The sequence below is a fragment of the Cebus imitator genome, unplaced genomic scaffold (genome assembly GCF_001604975.1).
Source record: "Cebus imitator isolate Cc_AM_T3 unplaced genomic scaffold, Cebus_imitator-1.0 Scaffold519, whole genome shotgun sequence".
Taxonomy (NCBI): Eukaryota; Metazoa; Chordata; class Mammalia; order Primates; family Cebidae; genus Cebus; species Cebus imitator.
Genome location: NW_016107834.1, coordinates 734,317 through 749,361, shown reverse-complemented (window position 1 = coordinate 749,361; position 15,045 = coordinate 734,317). Strand labels below are relative to the sequence as shown.

Below are 15,045 nucleotides of genomic sequence, written 5' to 3'. Positions count from 1 at the left end.
ATGGCCCATTTTGGTGAATAAGCATGTGCATTTTAACAGCATGTGTGTTCCACAGCTGCTGGTATAGTGTTCTGTATACATACCAGTTAGGTATCATTGGTTAATTGGCTTGTTCAAAAATATATCTTTTCATTTTTCTTTTTGTTCTATCAGTTACTGATAGGGAGCTGTTCTCAACCTATGAATGCACATTTTTGTTTCTCCTTTCAGTTTGATCAGTTTGTGATTTATATTCGAGCCTGTGTTATTAAGGATATACACAGTTACATTCCACCAAAATTAACCTTTGGTTCTTTCAAACTCTGCCTTTTTACTGGTAATAATACTTCTCATCTTGAAATCTTGGTTTCATGTTACTGTACCTACAGCAGCTTTCTTTTGATTGGTATTTGCAAGGTACCCTCTTTTTGGCCCCTTCTGGTTCTTAGATATGTCTCCTGCAAGCAACATTTGATACAGTTATTATTATTTATTTCTCAATATGGCCATGTTTGTGTTTTTAAAGGATATTTAATGTCCATTTATATTTAATGTAATTGTTGATATATTTGGCTTTAAATCTGTTATCTTAGTGTATTTTCTATGTGTTCCACCTGTTATATTTTTTTTCTGATCTTTAGTCTTTTAAATTAATCAAACATTTTAATATTACTCTTTTGCCTCTATTGTCTTCTTTCTCTCGCTTTTTTTAAAGATAGAGTCTTGCTCTGTTGCCCAGGCTGGACAACAGTGGCAAGATATGGCTCACTGTAGCCTCAATCCCCTGGGTTCAAGTAATCCTCTCACTTCAGCCTCCCGAGTAGCTGAGACCACCAGCATGCACCACCATGCTTGGCTAATTTTTGTGTTTTTTTTTGTAGAGACAGAGTCTCACCATGTTGCCCAGGCTGGTCTCAAACTTCTGGGCTCAAGTAATCTTCCTGCCTCGGACTCCCTTAAGTACTAGGATTACATGAGTGATCAGCCTCTTCTCTTTATAAAGTTTTATTTTATAACAGCTATATTTTAGAATCTGTCCTAAACATTACAAGATACTTTTTTGACCTAGTCTACTTCAAATTTTACTTTTACCATTTCTAGGATAAATCAAAGCTTAAAAACTGTAACTCTATTTACCATTCTCTTCCATTTTTTTGTGTTGTTGTCACGTTTAAATTATGTATAAAATATGCTACATTTGTATGTGTATAATTTATTTGCACAAGATGACTTTTTTTTTTTTTTTTTTTTTTCGTACTTCTCATGTCCCATGATCTCTTCAATCCACCAGGCAAGATTTTCGTTCCCACTACTCCACTGAGACCACTTTCCGTTTTTTTTGAGACAGAGTCTCCCTCTGTCACCAGGCACTAGGCTAGAGTACAGTGGTATGATCTCGGCTCACTGCAACCTCTGCCTCCCAGGTTCAAGCGTTTCTCCTGCCTCAGCCTCCTGTAGTAGCTGGGACTACAGGCTCGAGTTACCACGCCCAGCTAATTTTTGTATATTTTTTTTTAGTAGTGACAGGGTTTCACCATGTTGGCCAGGACAGTCTCAATCTCTTGACCTTGTGATCCTCCCCCGTCAGCCTCCCAAAGTGCTGGGATTATAGGTGTGAGCCACTGCACCTGGCCAAGATACAGTTTTATTAGTCACCTGTTATTTAAATTAATCCATGTATTTACTCTTCTTTTCTGCAAGTGTTCTTCTATTGGGAATCATCTTCCTTCTGCCGAAAGAACCTCCTTTAGCAGTTTTCTAATGTTACTTTGTCAGAGGCGTGTGACCCAGACCAACTCCATCTTAAATAGGAGCTAGGTAAAATGAGACTGAGACCTGCTGAGCTGCATTCCCAGATGGTTAAGGCATTCTAAGTCGCAGGATGAGATGGGAGATTGGCACAAAATATAGATCATAAAGACCTTGCTGATAAAAAAAGGCTGCAGTAAAGAAGCCAGCCAAAACCCACCAAAACCAAGATGGCCTCGAGAGCAACCTCTGGTTGTCCTCACTGCTATACCCCCACCAGCACCATAATGTTTACAAATGAAATGAAGCTATCCTATATGGTCTGAAAAGGGAAGCCATGAGTAACTCACCTCTTGTTTAGCATATTTTCAAGAAATAACCATAGAAATGGGCAACCAGCAGCTCTCAGGGCTGCTCTGTGGAGTAGCCATTCTTTCATTCCTTTACTTTCCGAATACACATGCTTTCACTTTATGGATTCACCCTGAATTCTTTCTTTCACAAGATCCAAAAACCCTCTCATGGTTCTGGATCGAGACCCCTTTCCTGCAACAACTCTACTAATGACAAATTATCATACTTTCAGAAACATTGATCTTGAAATGTTTTTATTTTCTGTTAAATCCCAGCTTTCTAAGTAGCCCTGAGCTCATTTATTTTGATTTTTTCCAATCAGTGAGGGTGCCAGAATCTCTTGATTGCTACTTTCTGATCTGCCTCTATGCTTTTCTCTAAAAATTGGCAAGAGCCTTATGGAGGGGAAAAAATAAGGAATATAGGGATCTTCTCAATACATTTTCCTTCTCGCCAGGATCTTGATCTATTAAATCCTAGCTGCTTTAGTTATTCCCTGATGAATGTAAACAGTTTTAAAAATAATGTTAATTTATTTTTCTTAGATTTCATAGTTGTTTTCAGTGGGAAGTTTACTATGAATGAAGCTTCTCTGTGACAGCTAGAAGTAGAATCTAAAAATTATTGTTTGTTTTTAATGAAACATATGTATTAAAAGGAAGTCTCTCCTCACCCATATGGTGGCCTTTCAGATATTTTCCCACAGCTTCTACAAAGCCTGCCAAGCTTCTTTTCTCTAGATTAAATGGCTAAAGTTGTTTAATGTGACAAGATCTCTAGACCCCTCCCCATTCTGGTTTCCCAACTTATCTTTTGACTTTTTTTTACACTAGAGAACACAAAGATTATCATTCCTGGTTTTGGACTCAAGTTGCTTTTAAATCCTGGACCCCTTATGTTAAACGCTTTGCCATGAGCAAGTTAACTTACGTAAGCCTTTGATTTTTCACCTGCAAGATAAAGGGTATTACCAAGCTTGCAGAATCATTTTGAATTAAACGGATGCCTCTGTATAGTAGGCACTCAATAAAGTTAACTGCCGCAGCTGCTTTCATGTTTGCATACTTGTTACCTCTTTGGCAGGGCATCCAATTGGCATAAATTCTTGGTATTGTCCTAATGGGTTTGCTAAACTTTTTTTTGTATCTGTTTTTTATATGTACCTGGTTTAGTTTTTACTGTATAAAAACTGTAGAATCGTCCTCAAAGAAGGTATAAATCTGAAAATATATCTTTCCTCCTCCTTAACACCTCCCTCTTCTTGGCTGAAGAAGTGGGAGAAAAGATGTTTTTGGAAGAATTTAATTTAACTGCAGGAATACCATTTAAACAGTAAAGTGTTCTCCCCCTCTTCACAATGAGCCTTTATCAGGATTTCATTTGGCTCCTCTTTGTTTTAGAGAAGAAAATTAATAAATGTTTTGGATGCATTTAAGTCAAGGTCGGCAGCAGCTGCTGTGCACTTGTTTGAAATATCTATTTTCTTACACTCATTTCTGACCCTTCTGAATCCTGTTATCAGTGCCTGCACATTTTTGGTAACTGATTGTCATTACATTGTAAGGATGCTGCCCGGATGATTGCTCCTCAACCAGAGATGTCAGCCAGCTGAAACAGACCAGGAGACAACAAAGGACATTCCTGACTTGGGGAAAAATGGAACAGGAGAAATTTACATGTTTTTGACATTTATATTCTTTTGAGTAGCTTTTGTCTCTTTGAAAATTCCCTGAACTTACTACCTCAAGCAGAAGAATGGAATCTAAATACAAGGGAGAAAAGAAAATCTGCTTTGAAGATGGGGAGTAAGACGAAGAATTAGAGGTTCGTCTCTTTCTTTTAAGGCCTTTTTTGGTTATGGAAAAGGACAGAATTGTAAAATTAACAAGGTCACAATAACTTTAGTTCCTGATGTATTGGGGAATAGTTGTATTAAAAGCATAGTGTGTTTAAAGTCTTGTCAAACCAATGTTTCCTCATAGCCTCTTTCTGCCTCTCTTTTGTACCAAAGAGTGTCACCCCAGGTGTTTTTTGTATTATTGATTACACGTAAAGAAGAATACCTTGAAATGTTACTTATGTGTGGAGGTCCCTGTGTGTCGGAACAATAGAGGTTTATTTGCATGCTGAGCTTCTGATCTCAAATGGTACAATTTCACATAAGACTGATAAGCCCAAGTGATTAAACCCCAGAGGCATCACTAGTGCCCTGTCTCAATCTTTATTTTACTTCTTAACAAATGCAGAACTCATCAGTTGGTGCATGCTCGGGAAAGCAAGATTAACAGAATCTTATTTTCTAATAAAGGGTTGGCAGAAGTGGGTGATGCTTTTAGATTAATACATTGAATGTATTTACAGTGCCAGAGGTACCTTCAACTGTGTAAAACCGGTGGTACCTTCTTTCATTATCTAAGACCTTTGACATCTGGGATACTTAAAAAATGCAGTACCTGGATTTATGCTATATATATTTAGTTAAAGCAGCTAGTTTCTAATATTTTAGACTGTCTAAACCTTTTTATCCCCACATCTTTTCTTTGGGAGCCTACTACATAAAAGACAATTTTTTAAAACAGAGATTCAGGTGGATGCAAGGCCGCAAGAGACTGTCCTATTGCTTTCCCCTTTATCCTGACGAAGTCTCTCTGCTGCATCTCAACACAATTCATGGGCTACAGGAAACAGAGCTGACAAAACACCAGCCTAAGGAAGCCAGTGAGACATGTGCATTATCAGAAGAGGGTTGCAGTGACCAGACGTGACCCTTACAGGCTAATTAAAGCGGCGACATCACTGGGAGGAGGCAGCTTTCTTGTTAGTTCTTTCACAGAATTAATCGTTTTTCAGAAAAATAAGATTGTTCTGGAATTTTGTCATTTCCATGATTATACTGCCCCTAGGATGTTTCCAGAGACTAAAAGAGGTGGCTAGGAATCATATCGATATTTTTCTGTTTTCTTATCTTTCAGATGGCTTCATGTAATTTCTCTCTCCTTTTATCTGTCTACAGGCAGTGTGAAAGGAAAATAAAATATTGGGACCCCAAATTCACTATGCCGCAGGGAAAAGTTAAGCTTCGAAGCTGAGTCACAAAAATACCCCCAATCCTGCCATTCCTTTTGTTCTTAAACTTGATAGCTACAGATAGAAGGCCACATGTCTCCACAGGAGGCCCCCTTCACATTGACAATGTCAATTAACAGCTTATCTTCACAGGTTTAGAACAAGAGGAGACTAGAAATTGTCCCTCCCACCCCAAGATGAATACATATTTGACTGCATCCTCTACTGTGTTTATCTTATGTAAAAATTCAGACTTACTGAATATGAGATGAATACATAATTATTTCCTCTACCCCTCCTTTTCATGTACAACATATGGACTCAGCCTAATTGAAAGCCTCACGAGAGTGTGACAATAGCCTTCCCCCCTTTTTTTCTTCCCCCTTTCCCCTCCTGCTTGCCTTTCTCCTTTAAATATTGAAGCCTTCAAAATCTTCTTTGGGGAAAAAAAGAACAGGCTACAGATTCCACCGTGTCTTGTGTCTTTTTCCCAGGCACATCCTCAACCTTGGAAAAATAAACCTCTACAATGATGGAGATTTGCCTCAGTCATTTTCTTTGATGTACAGCAGTCATCACTACAAGGCATATTTGGTCTCCTGCTAATTTGTGTGAGTTTTAATCTGGGCTCTATGGAGTACAAAAGATATAGATGACTGGTATGAAATCTGTCTGTAAAGTAAAATGAAAAACTTTGTTTCTAGGTTATGGAATTTGTGGAGTGGGTGGGAGGCTGCGGAAGAGATGAGGATTCCTGAAGAACCTCCAAGCTAGGCGTGTCTCTAGAATTTGAGACTGATCATTAGGTGTTGTCCTAAAGAAATTAGATTTTTTTTGAATTTGAAATGACAGACACTGGCTTCAGCAAGAGGAATTTATTGGTTCACAAAACTGAAAAGTCTGTGAGTAGGGCAATCCTCAAAATTCATAAAGTCATCTGGTCTCTTACCCTTGCTTTCTGTGCAATGTTTGTCTATATGGGCTAGTGCCAGTTTAGGAACCCAAGAAAGAAAAGAGTTTCTTTCCCTAGCATCAAATTACAAGTCCTAAAGAAGGATTCTCTTGACTAGTTTGGCTCACATTCTTAAATGTAGGTCAATCAGTGATCAAGGGGCATGGAAATACTATATTTACTTCTGTATCTCAATCAGAATATTCATAATTTTTACTTCAGTTCCCTCAGCTGAGTCTATTTGGTCATTTAAGAATGCTACATGAACCTGGGCTCTGTTGTTCATGCCCATAATCCCAGTATGTTGGGAGGCTGAGGTAGGAGATCACTTGAGCCCAGAAGTTTGAGATGAGCCTGGGCAACATAGTGAGACCCTGTCTCTGTAAAACAAACATACAAACAAAAGTGAGATGCTATCTCTATTTAAAAAAAAAAAAAAGCAAAAGTGAGATGCTGTCTCTATGAAAAAGAACAAACAGCATGACTGTTACTTCTCTGAAAGAATTCCAGTATTTGCATGGAGCCCTCCATACCTCCACTCAGAAGTTTTGGCAATAAAAACACAGTAGTACTTAGAATTGTTGTGGCTCTATCAGGAAGAATGAGAAACAAAGCAAAAACAAGGTGTCTGAATGGAACTAAACAATGCGTGTAGTCTTAATAACTCAGAAAGGGCAAACACTACCCTTCCCATGCCATTGGCAGGCTTCAGTTGTTGTACTGCTCTTTTCTGTGAAGTCCAGACATGGACTCACAATCTTCTTTTTTTTTTTTTTTTTGAGACGGAGTCTTACTCTGTCTCCCAGGCAGGAGCACAATGGTGCAATCTCATCGCACTGCAACCTCCGTCACCTGGGTTCAAGGGATTCTCTTGCCTCAGCCTCCTCAGTACCTAGGATTACAGTTGCACCCCATCATGCCTGGCTAATTTTTGTATTTTTAGTAGAGATGGGGTTTCCCCATGTTGGTCAGGCTGGTCTCGAACTGCTGACCTCGTGAACTGCCCGCCTCTGCCTCCCACAGTGCTGGAATTATAGGCGTGAGCCACTATGCCCAGCCCGGAATCCTTTCAAAATGGCCCTCTAGGAACTCAATATTGGTAGGCAAAATAAGCTTATTTAGCATCCCTGGCATAACCAGAAGTCCCCATACTTCATCCTTCTCTCTTGTTCCTCTCCAGTGTTCCGGAACCTGGGTGCATCTTTGAAATTCTAAAAACAGGTGGATTTAAATTTCTTAGTAGGGTCTATATGGGTATGTGGAAATCGCAGGATGCTGCTCTAGTTGTTTTTGTTCCATTTAAAAAGAATAAGGCAATTGACTAATGGAAAACATAGGATGATGAGGCAATAAAGAAGTGTCAGGGTATTTTACCTCTCATTTTCTTCTAAAATCCACGTTTATAATGCTGTTAACTTGACGGCTGGCAGATTCTTACTGATGTTGAAAAATAAGCCATTCCTCCCCTTCCACCCACAGCTTACTGTTCACATTATTATGACTTTAGTATTTTACCATCTTCATCAATATGAGTTTATTCTTCCAAGTGAAGGCAATTAAAATATTTTAGCCCACAATGTATTTCTTTGACATATTTTGACATGGCTGTTACTTTGGCCAGCAAACAGAAGTGGCCTTACAAAGCTGTCTTTTTTTTTTTTTTTTTAAATTGTATTTTAAGTTCTGGGATACATGTGCAGGATATGCAGGTTTGTTACATAGGTAAACATGTGCCATGGTGGTTTGCTGCACCTATCAACTCATCACCTAAGTATTAAGACCCACGTGCACTAGCTGTTTATCCTAATGCCCTCTCCACCCCTTACTGCTGCCAACCCCACCTCCATGCTGTCTTAACTGGTGGAAAATGTGCATCTGTAGAGAATGTCCGTGTCCCCTCCCTTTTGTGAGGGAGGCTTCGTGTACATAACAAGGCCACCTTTGCCACCCAAGCCGTTTCCTTTCTCTTTCTCCTAACCTCTGTCTTGCCGCCAAATGTGTTTCAAGCCATGCTCTGAGTGTAAACTCTTTACTGTGGTCTCAGGGTAGAATATAAGTTTCTGTAACTCATTGGGAAATTGAGTCTTCATTGTGAAGGCCCCCATGTATACACATTAAATAAACATGTTATGTCTTTTCTCCTGTTAAACAGTCTCATGCCAGTGAATTTTCAATGAACCTTTAGGGGCCAAAATCCTATGACCCCATGTAGGAAATGCTTGCCCAAGAAAATAAATGTTATAAGTAATAATAATATCCCTCTGTTAAGGTGGTGTTCTTCCTTCCCTAGTAAGAGAAACTCAGCTTTGTCCCATGAGGTGTTTGGATGATATTTTAGAAGAGTCAATACTTGACAATGTCAACAGCTACTTGGCTGCGTATTTAAGTCCAACATATATTGGGTGACTTCTATTGTAAAGAACTGAGAATTTGTGTGGAATAAGCTAAAAAGAAAAAAAAAAATGATGATGACCAAGGCACAGTTCCTGTTCTCCAAATCCTCACAAACTAATGGAGATGTATGAGGCAAATAAGTGCCATAATAAAGTAATATTAACAGGTAGTTTGAGAGAAGAAATTAATTCCAACCAAGACATTTCACAAGGCTTCTTGGAGGTGGTATGTTTAAACTTTGCACCGAAGTTTGGCTAAATGTCCAAAGGGGAATGAGGTGAGGGAGAACATTCTAGACTGAGGATATAGTAGCATGAGTCCAGGGCAATGAAGTAGAAAAAGTGAGAATGTGTCTCAAACTCAAGTAGACATGTGGGCTAGTATCAATAGTGAGAAATGAGGCTGAAAAGTTGGATGCAGATCCAAGCTTTACACACTTGGAATGCCGGAAAAGAGTTCCAAGTCATTTTGTATGCAGTGAGAACGTGTGGAAGATTTTTGAGCTCACTCTCTACTTCACTCTCCCTGTTCTGTTCATTCCTTCTTTTCTCTCAGGCTGTCTGCCTCTGTCTCTTGCTGTCTCTCTTTTCTTCCCCTTTTCCACAACCTACAATCCTTTTTTCTCCCTCACCCACTACTTTCCCCTTAATCGAATATCTTCCTGATTATCTTTCCCATCCCTTTGGCTTGCAACCTTTCATTCCCTTTTGTGCTTTCCTTCCTTCTCTCATCTTCTCTCCACAGTTTGCTTGTCTCCAGCTCTTCCATCTCATCCTACTCACTAATTATCTCCCTACTATTAGAAGTCTTGCTCCTGTTGTCCCTTGTCCCCTTGCTTCTTGCCTGAGACCCCTGGCCCTGCCCCAGGGTCATCTTTCTTGCCTTCACTTAGTCTTTCTCAAACACTCCCCTCCTATACTTCTATATGCACATTGTCCTCATTTTTTTTTAACATAGTGTTACTTGCCGATCTTCATTCATTTCTCCTGCAGCAGCAAGTCTTTCTCTTTGTTACTAGGATGATGGCACCTAATTTCCAGCCATATGAGCCAAAGGCAAGGCCTCTTTTCCTGCAGCTCAACACTGAACAATCCCATGGAAAGACAGCTTTGGCACAGTGTCTTGAAATATAATATAATAATAGAATAGAATAGAATAGAATAGAATAGAATAGAATATGGTTGTACCATGATTTATTATTTCCCTGGTGCTCAGTTTGTTATGGGTTTCAGCTTGACATGCAATTCTGTAAAAGAAAATTTTTTTTAATGTTACTTCAATAAATCTAGTTTCAACTATAATTAACATTAATCATCAGTATTAATCATGGTGGCCAGGAGAACGGGTACTCACAGTAGCAAGGCTTTGTATCAATGCACAAGCCTATGGCTAGCAGCTTTTCCAGAACCACAGAGACTAGGGAAGAGATGGCTCCCAAGTCAGTAACGCTGGACAGACCAGAAACAGTTGATGTTCACTTTGTAATTATTATAGTTCCATTTTGCACGTGAGGAAACAGACCTGGGATATTGACCCTCCCTATCACAAACACCCTGATTGAAACTGACTTAAAATCCGTTTAACTTCCCTATGATGTCTTCATTCTCTTACTAATTTTAAATGAAATGTCTTTGAAGTGTGGCTGCAGCTTCTGTATTACAAATGTAGCAAATGATTTGGGGGAGCATTTGAATTATGGCAGCTGATCTGGTCTGCTGTTTCCTCTTTCTCTCTCTCTCTCATTCTCTTTGTCTCTTTCTCCCTCTTGTCTTTTTCCTTTCTTCTCCTTTTCCTCCTAAGGGGATAGCTGAGGGGAAGGAACACAACTCATTCTTTTTTTATTTTTATTTTTTGAGATTGAGTCTCACTCTATTGGCCAGGCTGGAGAGCAGTCTTACGGATCTCAGCTCACTGCAGTCTGCCTTCCAGGTTCAGGTGATTCTCCTGCCTCAGCCCCCCTGAGTAGCTAGGACTACAGGTGTGTGCCACCAAGCCAAGGTAACTTTTGTATTTTTGCTAGAGATCAGGTTTTGCCATGTTGGCCAGGCTGGTCTTGAACTGCTGGCATTAGGTGATCTGCCAGTCTTGGCCTCCCAAAGTGCTGGGATTACTGGCATGAGTCACCATGCCCAGCCACAACTCATTCTTCATTTGATTTGTTAGTTTGCATTTTCTTCTTCTTACAACATAACATCCTAACATTTCTAACTGCTGATTTCTTAATACTGAAGTACCCACCTGCCAGGCTGCCAGAGTCCAGCTGGGTAGCCTGGTGAGAGACTTTATGATGATCAGACCAGAGCATGATTCTCTCAACAGAACAGGGAGTGATGCCACAGGCTGTGCATTCTAATGTCTAAATAAATAAGCCGAATATCTTACTTTTTATCAAGATTAAAACTTTAAGGCGACTCAGCATGTGTCAAAACAGAATGGAAAGTATCAGTTAAGTTCTAGGATAGAGAAAAGCGCCTTTGGTAAACTACAGTTTCTTTTTACATTAGAGAAGAGGTGCATTGCTGTTTTCCATTTTAATATGTCTTTAATGGATTTGTTTCTAAATCGAAAAGGAATAAATGTGCACACTTCAAAAGTTTGGGAAAGTCTGTAACAGTACAGAAAAAAAGGAGAGAAAAACACCAAATGAGAGATGTTTTTTTTTGCCTTTCCCCCATTAATGCTTTTACATGATTATAAAAAGGTGCTATTTTAATTTTGCATCATTTTTATATAAAATTGTAAGATTTGCTAATGTTCCATGTCATCCATTCAGTTAGAAAACATGATTTTTAATTATTGAATATAATATGGCTGTACCATGGTTTTTTTGCTGGTGCTCAGTTTGATATGGTTTTCAGCTTTTTCTCAATGATAAGCTGCTAAACCTGGCGCATTCTTTCTGTGTGCATTTTATTTCTCCCCGACTTCCTTGACATGCATGTATAGTAGGTACAAAGTTCATAATGCAATTCTGTAAGAAATATATTTAAAATTTTACTTCAATAAATCTAGTTTCAACTATGAGGCTCTGTTACTTTAAGTTAGACAGGAAATATGCTCTCAATCATGATTGGAGCCCCTTAAGTCTCCCAGGTAGCCCCAGAAGTACAAAGCTCATGCTCTTGTCATCTGGTAATAGGGGAAGGTGGGTATGGAGACACGGCTGACACTGGGAAACACTGTTTTCAAAAAAAGTACTTTTATGAAACACCTTTCTATAAAGTGCGGAGGCTTTTGTAACAAACGGGTGCCTAGATTTTAGTTATTTTGTGATGGTTGCTTTAGATATTTTAAGAAGTTTAAGAAACTAAACCATACTAATATAGTTCAAGCTCAAAATTTATCCGTTCCTAGAAGTAACAGCAATTTTAACATTGCTGAGAATTCTTTCTATTCGTATTGCTATACTTTTAAAAACACAAGTATTCCTAAATAGTATTCTTTTTGTATATGAAATATGTATTTCAGTATTGTCACATTATAGATATCATTTTTATTTTTTCCTCAACAATATGTTTTGAGGATTGCTCCAGTTTGGGTTATTAAGCAGAGGGGTCTTTCATCTTAACCTCTGTGTAATATCCTTATTGTATAAAAATACTACCATTTATCTACTGTCCCTTTGATGGACAATTATGTTCATTAAGCGATGTCCACACTTATTGTCAGATTTCCGATTTCCAGCCCATCTGAGGAGTTTGGAATGCTATTTATTGTAAATTTAGTTTGTTTACTTTTTTAGTAGTGTGGGGAGAGCATCGAGTAATGTATTTATTAGTCATTACCGTTTCCTCTTCAGTGGATTACCTTTGCACACCTTCTTCTTTCTGTTGAGTTGTATATCTTATTAACTTACAGAATTGTTTATATATTCTTTATACTAGCTCTCTATTGAGTAAAGGCTTTCCTGCCCTCTTTTGAGAGAGAGTCTGCTCTGTCACCCAGGCTTGAGTGCAGTGGCACAATCTCGGCTCACTGCAACCTCAGCCTCCTGGGTTCAAGCGATTCTCCTGTCTTAGTCGTAGCTTAGTAGCTGGTATTACAAGCGCCCGCCACCATACCCAACTAATTTTTGTATTTTTATTAGAGGTGGGGTTTCACCATGTTGGCCAGACTGGTCTTGAACTCCTGACCTCAAGTGATCCACCCACCTTAGCCTCCCAAAGTACAGAGATTACAGGTGTGAGCCACCGCACCTGGCTGAGCAAAGGCTTTTTAACATCTCTTTTCAGCCTGTGGCATGGTTGGTGCAGAAGTAATTGTGATTTCAGACCATGAATTTTAAATCTTTGTAACTAGGCTCAAACACATCTTTGTTAACCAAAACAGATACCATTACAATCAACACATTTTTGCCAACAAGAAATAAGTGTTCCTGTAGTGTAAAAATTCATGCTTCAGGATTTGACAAACTCTTGGCAAACATTTTCTGCCTCCTGCTGGTTGTGGAAGTGTTTTCCCCGCAAAAAGTTGTAGAGATGCTTGAAGAAGTGGTCGTCAGTTGGCAAAAGGTCAAATAAGGCAGATGAGGCAACTTTGTAGCTCCGTTCATTCAACTTTTGAAGCCCTGGTTGTGTGACCTGGAGCCAGGTGTTGTCATGAAGAATTGGGCCCTTTCTGTTGACCAATGCCAGATGCAGGCGCTGCAGTTTTCGGTGCATCTCATTGATTTGCCGAGCATACTTCTCAGATGTAATGGTTTCTCTGGGATTCAGAAAGCTGCAGTGGATCAGACCGGCAGCAAGCCACTGAACAATAACTATGACTTTTTTTGGTGCAAGTTAGTCTTAAGAAAGTGCTTTGGAGCTTATTCTCGGTCCAACCACTGAGCTGGTCATTGCTGGTTGTTGTAGAAAATCCACTTTTAGTTGCACATCACAATCTGATTGAGAAATGGTTCATTGTTGGTGGGTAGAATAAGAGAAGATGACACTTGAGATTGACAATTTTTTAAAAGATTTTCACTTAGCTGATGATGTAGCCACTTACCGTGCTTTTTCACCTTTCCCATTTGCTTCCAAATGCTGAACAACCATAGAATGGTCAAGGCTTAGGTCTTTGGCAACTTATCCTGTAGTTGTAAGAGGATCAGCTTTGACTATTGCTCTTAATTGGTCTCGTCAACTTCTGATGGCCAGTCCCTATGCTCCTCATCGTCAAGGCTCTGTCGTCTTTGCAAAACTTTTTGAACCACCACTGCACTGTACCTTTGTTAGCAGTTCCTGGGCTAGTGTGTTGTTGATGTTGCAAGTTGTCGCCTCTGCTTTATAACCCATTTTGAACTCAAATAAGAAAATAGCTCAAATTTTCTTGTCTTCTAACATCGTTTCCATAGTTAAAAATAAATATAAACAGCAAGTAATAGTCATAAGCAAAAAAATAAAATGATGCAAGAGATGCCCATTAAAATGATGTATAACATAATTGCATTTATTTAAGAATGTATTCCAGTGTCAAATGACCAATTTTAACAGTGCAAAAACTGCAATTACTTTTGCACCAACCTTTAAACTTCTGTACAGTGAACATCACCATAATTCTTTATTTTCTGTTTATGGTGGTGTTCATTGTATAGAAGTTTACATTTTTAAAGTAATCAAATTTTCCTTAATATTACTATTACCCTCAGAAATTATTTTTTATCATGTCTTTAAAAATCAGATTTCTATAGTTTTGGCTAAATTTTTTAAGTGTCCTTTTCCTCGTTAGATCATCATTCATTTGGAATTTATTTCAATGAATGTTTTGAGGTAGGAATCTAATTTGATTTGATTTTTCCATACAGGAAACAATTTTCCCAGTATTATTTATTGAATACACCATCTTTCCCCACCAGTTTGAAATGACAATTCTGTCATTTCCAATTTTCCATATATGCATAGGTTAGTTTCTGGGTGCTCTATCCTGTTCCACTGGTCAGTTGCCTACCTCTGTTTCAATAATTCTACTGTCTTAATCCTGATAGCTTCATTTTTTAAAAATCTGGTAAGTAGTTTTGGTGCATTAGTAGTCTTCAAAATTGCTTTAGGTATTCTTGACCCATTAATCTTCTATTAAAATTTTAGCATCCGTTTGTCAGTGTACCTGAGAAACCCTAGGTCTTTCATTGAAATTACATTAAAAATTAATAGATTACTTTGGGAAGATTAGATATTTTTCTGACATTGACTCTGCCAATATACAAGTATGGAGTATTTATTTATTCAGATCTCTTACATTCTACAATAATACTTGATAATTTTTTGAAGATAGGACTAATATATTTTGGTTAGATTTATATTTAAGTACTTCCAAGATATTGTTACTATGTTAAATAGGAGTGTTTGTCCTATTATATTTTCTGATTGTCTTTGGCTAATGTACAGCAAAATTATTGATTTTATTTTATAATCACATATTCAGCAAACTTGCTAAACTCTTTGATTAGCTTTATTACTGAAATGTGGAATTCTAAAGCAACTTTCTGAATCCGTCAGATGATTAAATACTTTTTCTCTTATTTTTGTTTATGGTTGGTCACATTGATTTTCTTTCTTTTTTTTTTTTTCCCC

At 38.3% G+C, this 15,045-nt stretch overlaps 1 long non-coding RNA gene across 1 annotated transcript in view; it reads left to right on the top strand.

The window, feature by feature from the left end:
- Window positions 1–4,036, top strand: part of LOC108293020 — an 85,592-nt gene extending 81,556 nt beyond the window's left edge. Inside the window, exon 2 of the long non-coding RNA XR_001820533.2 lies at window positions 3,647–4,036. This is a non-coding gene — a long non-coding RNA (uncharacterized LOC108293020). The remainder of the gene's footprint in view (window positions 1–3,646) is intronic.
- The last annotated feature ends 11,009 nt before the right edge of the window (window positions 4,037–15,045 follow it).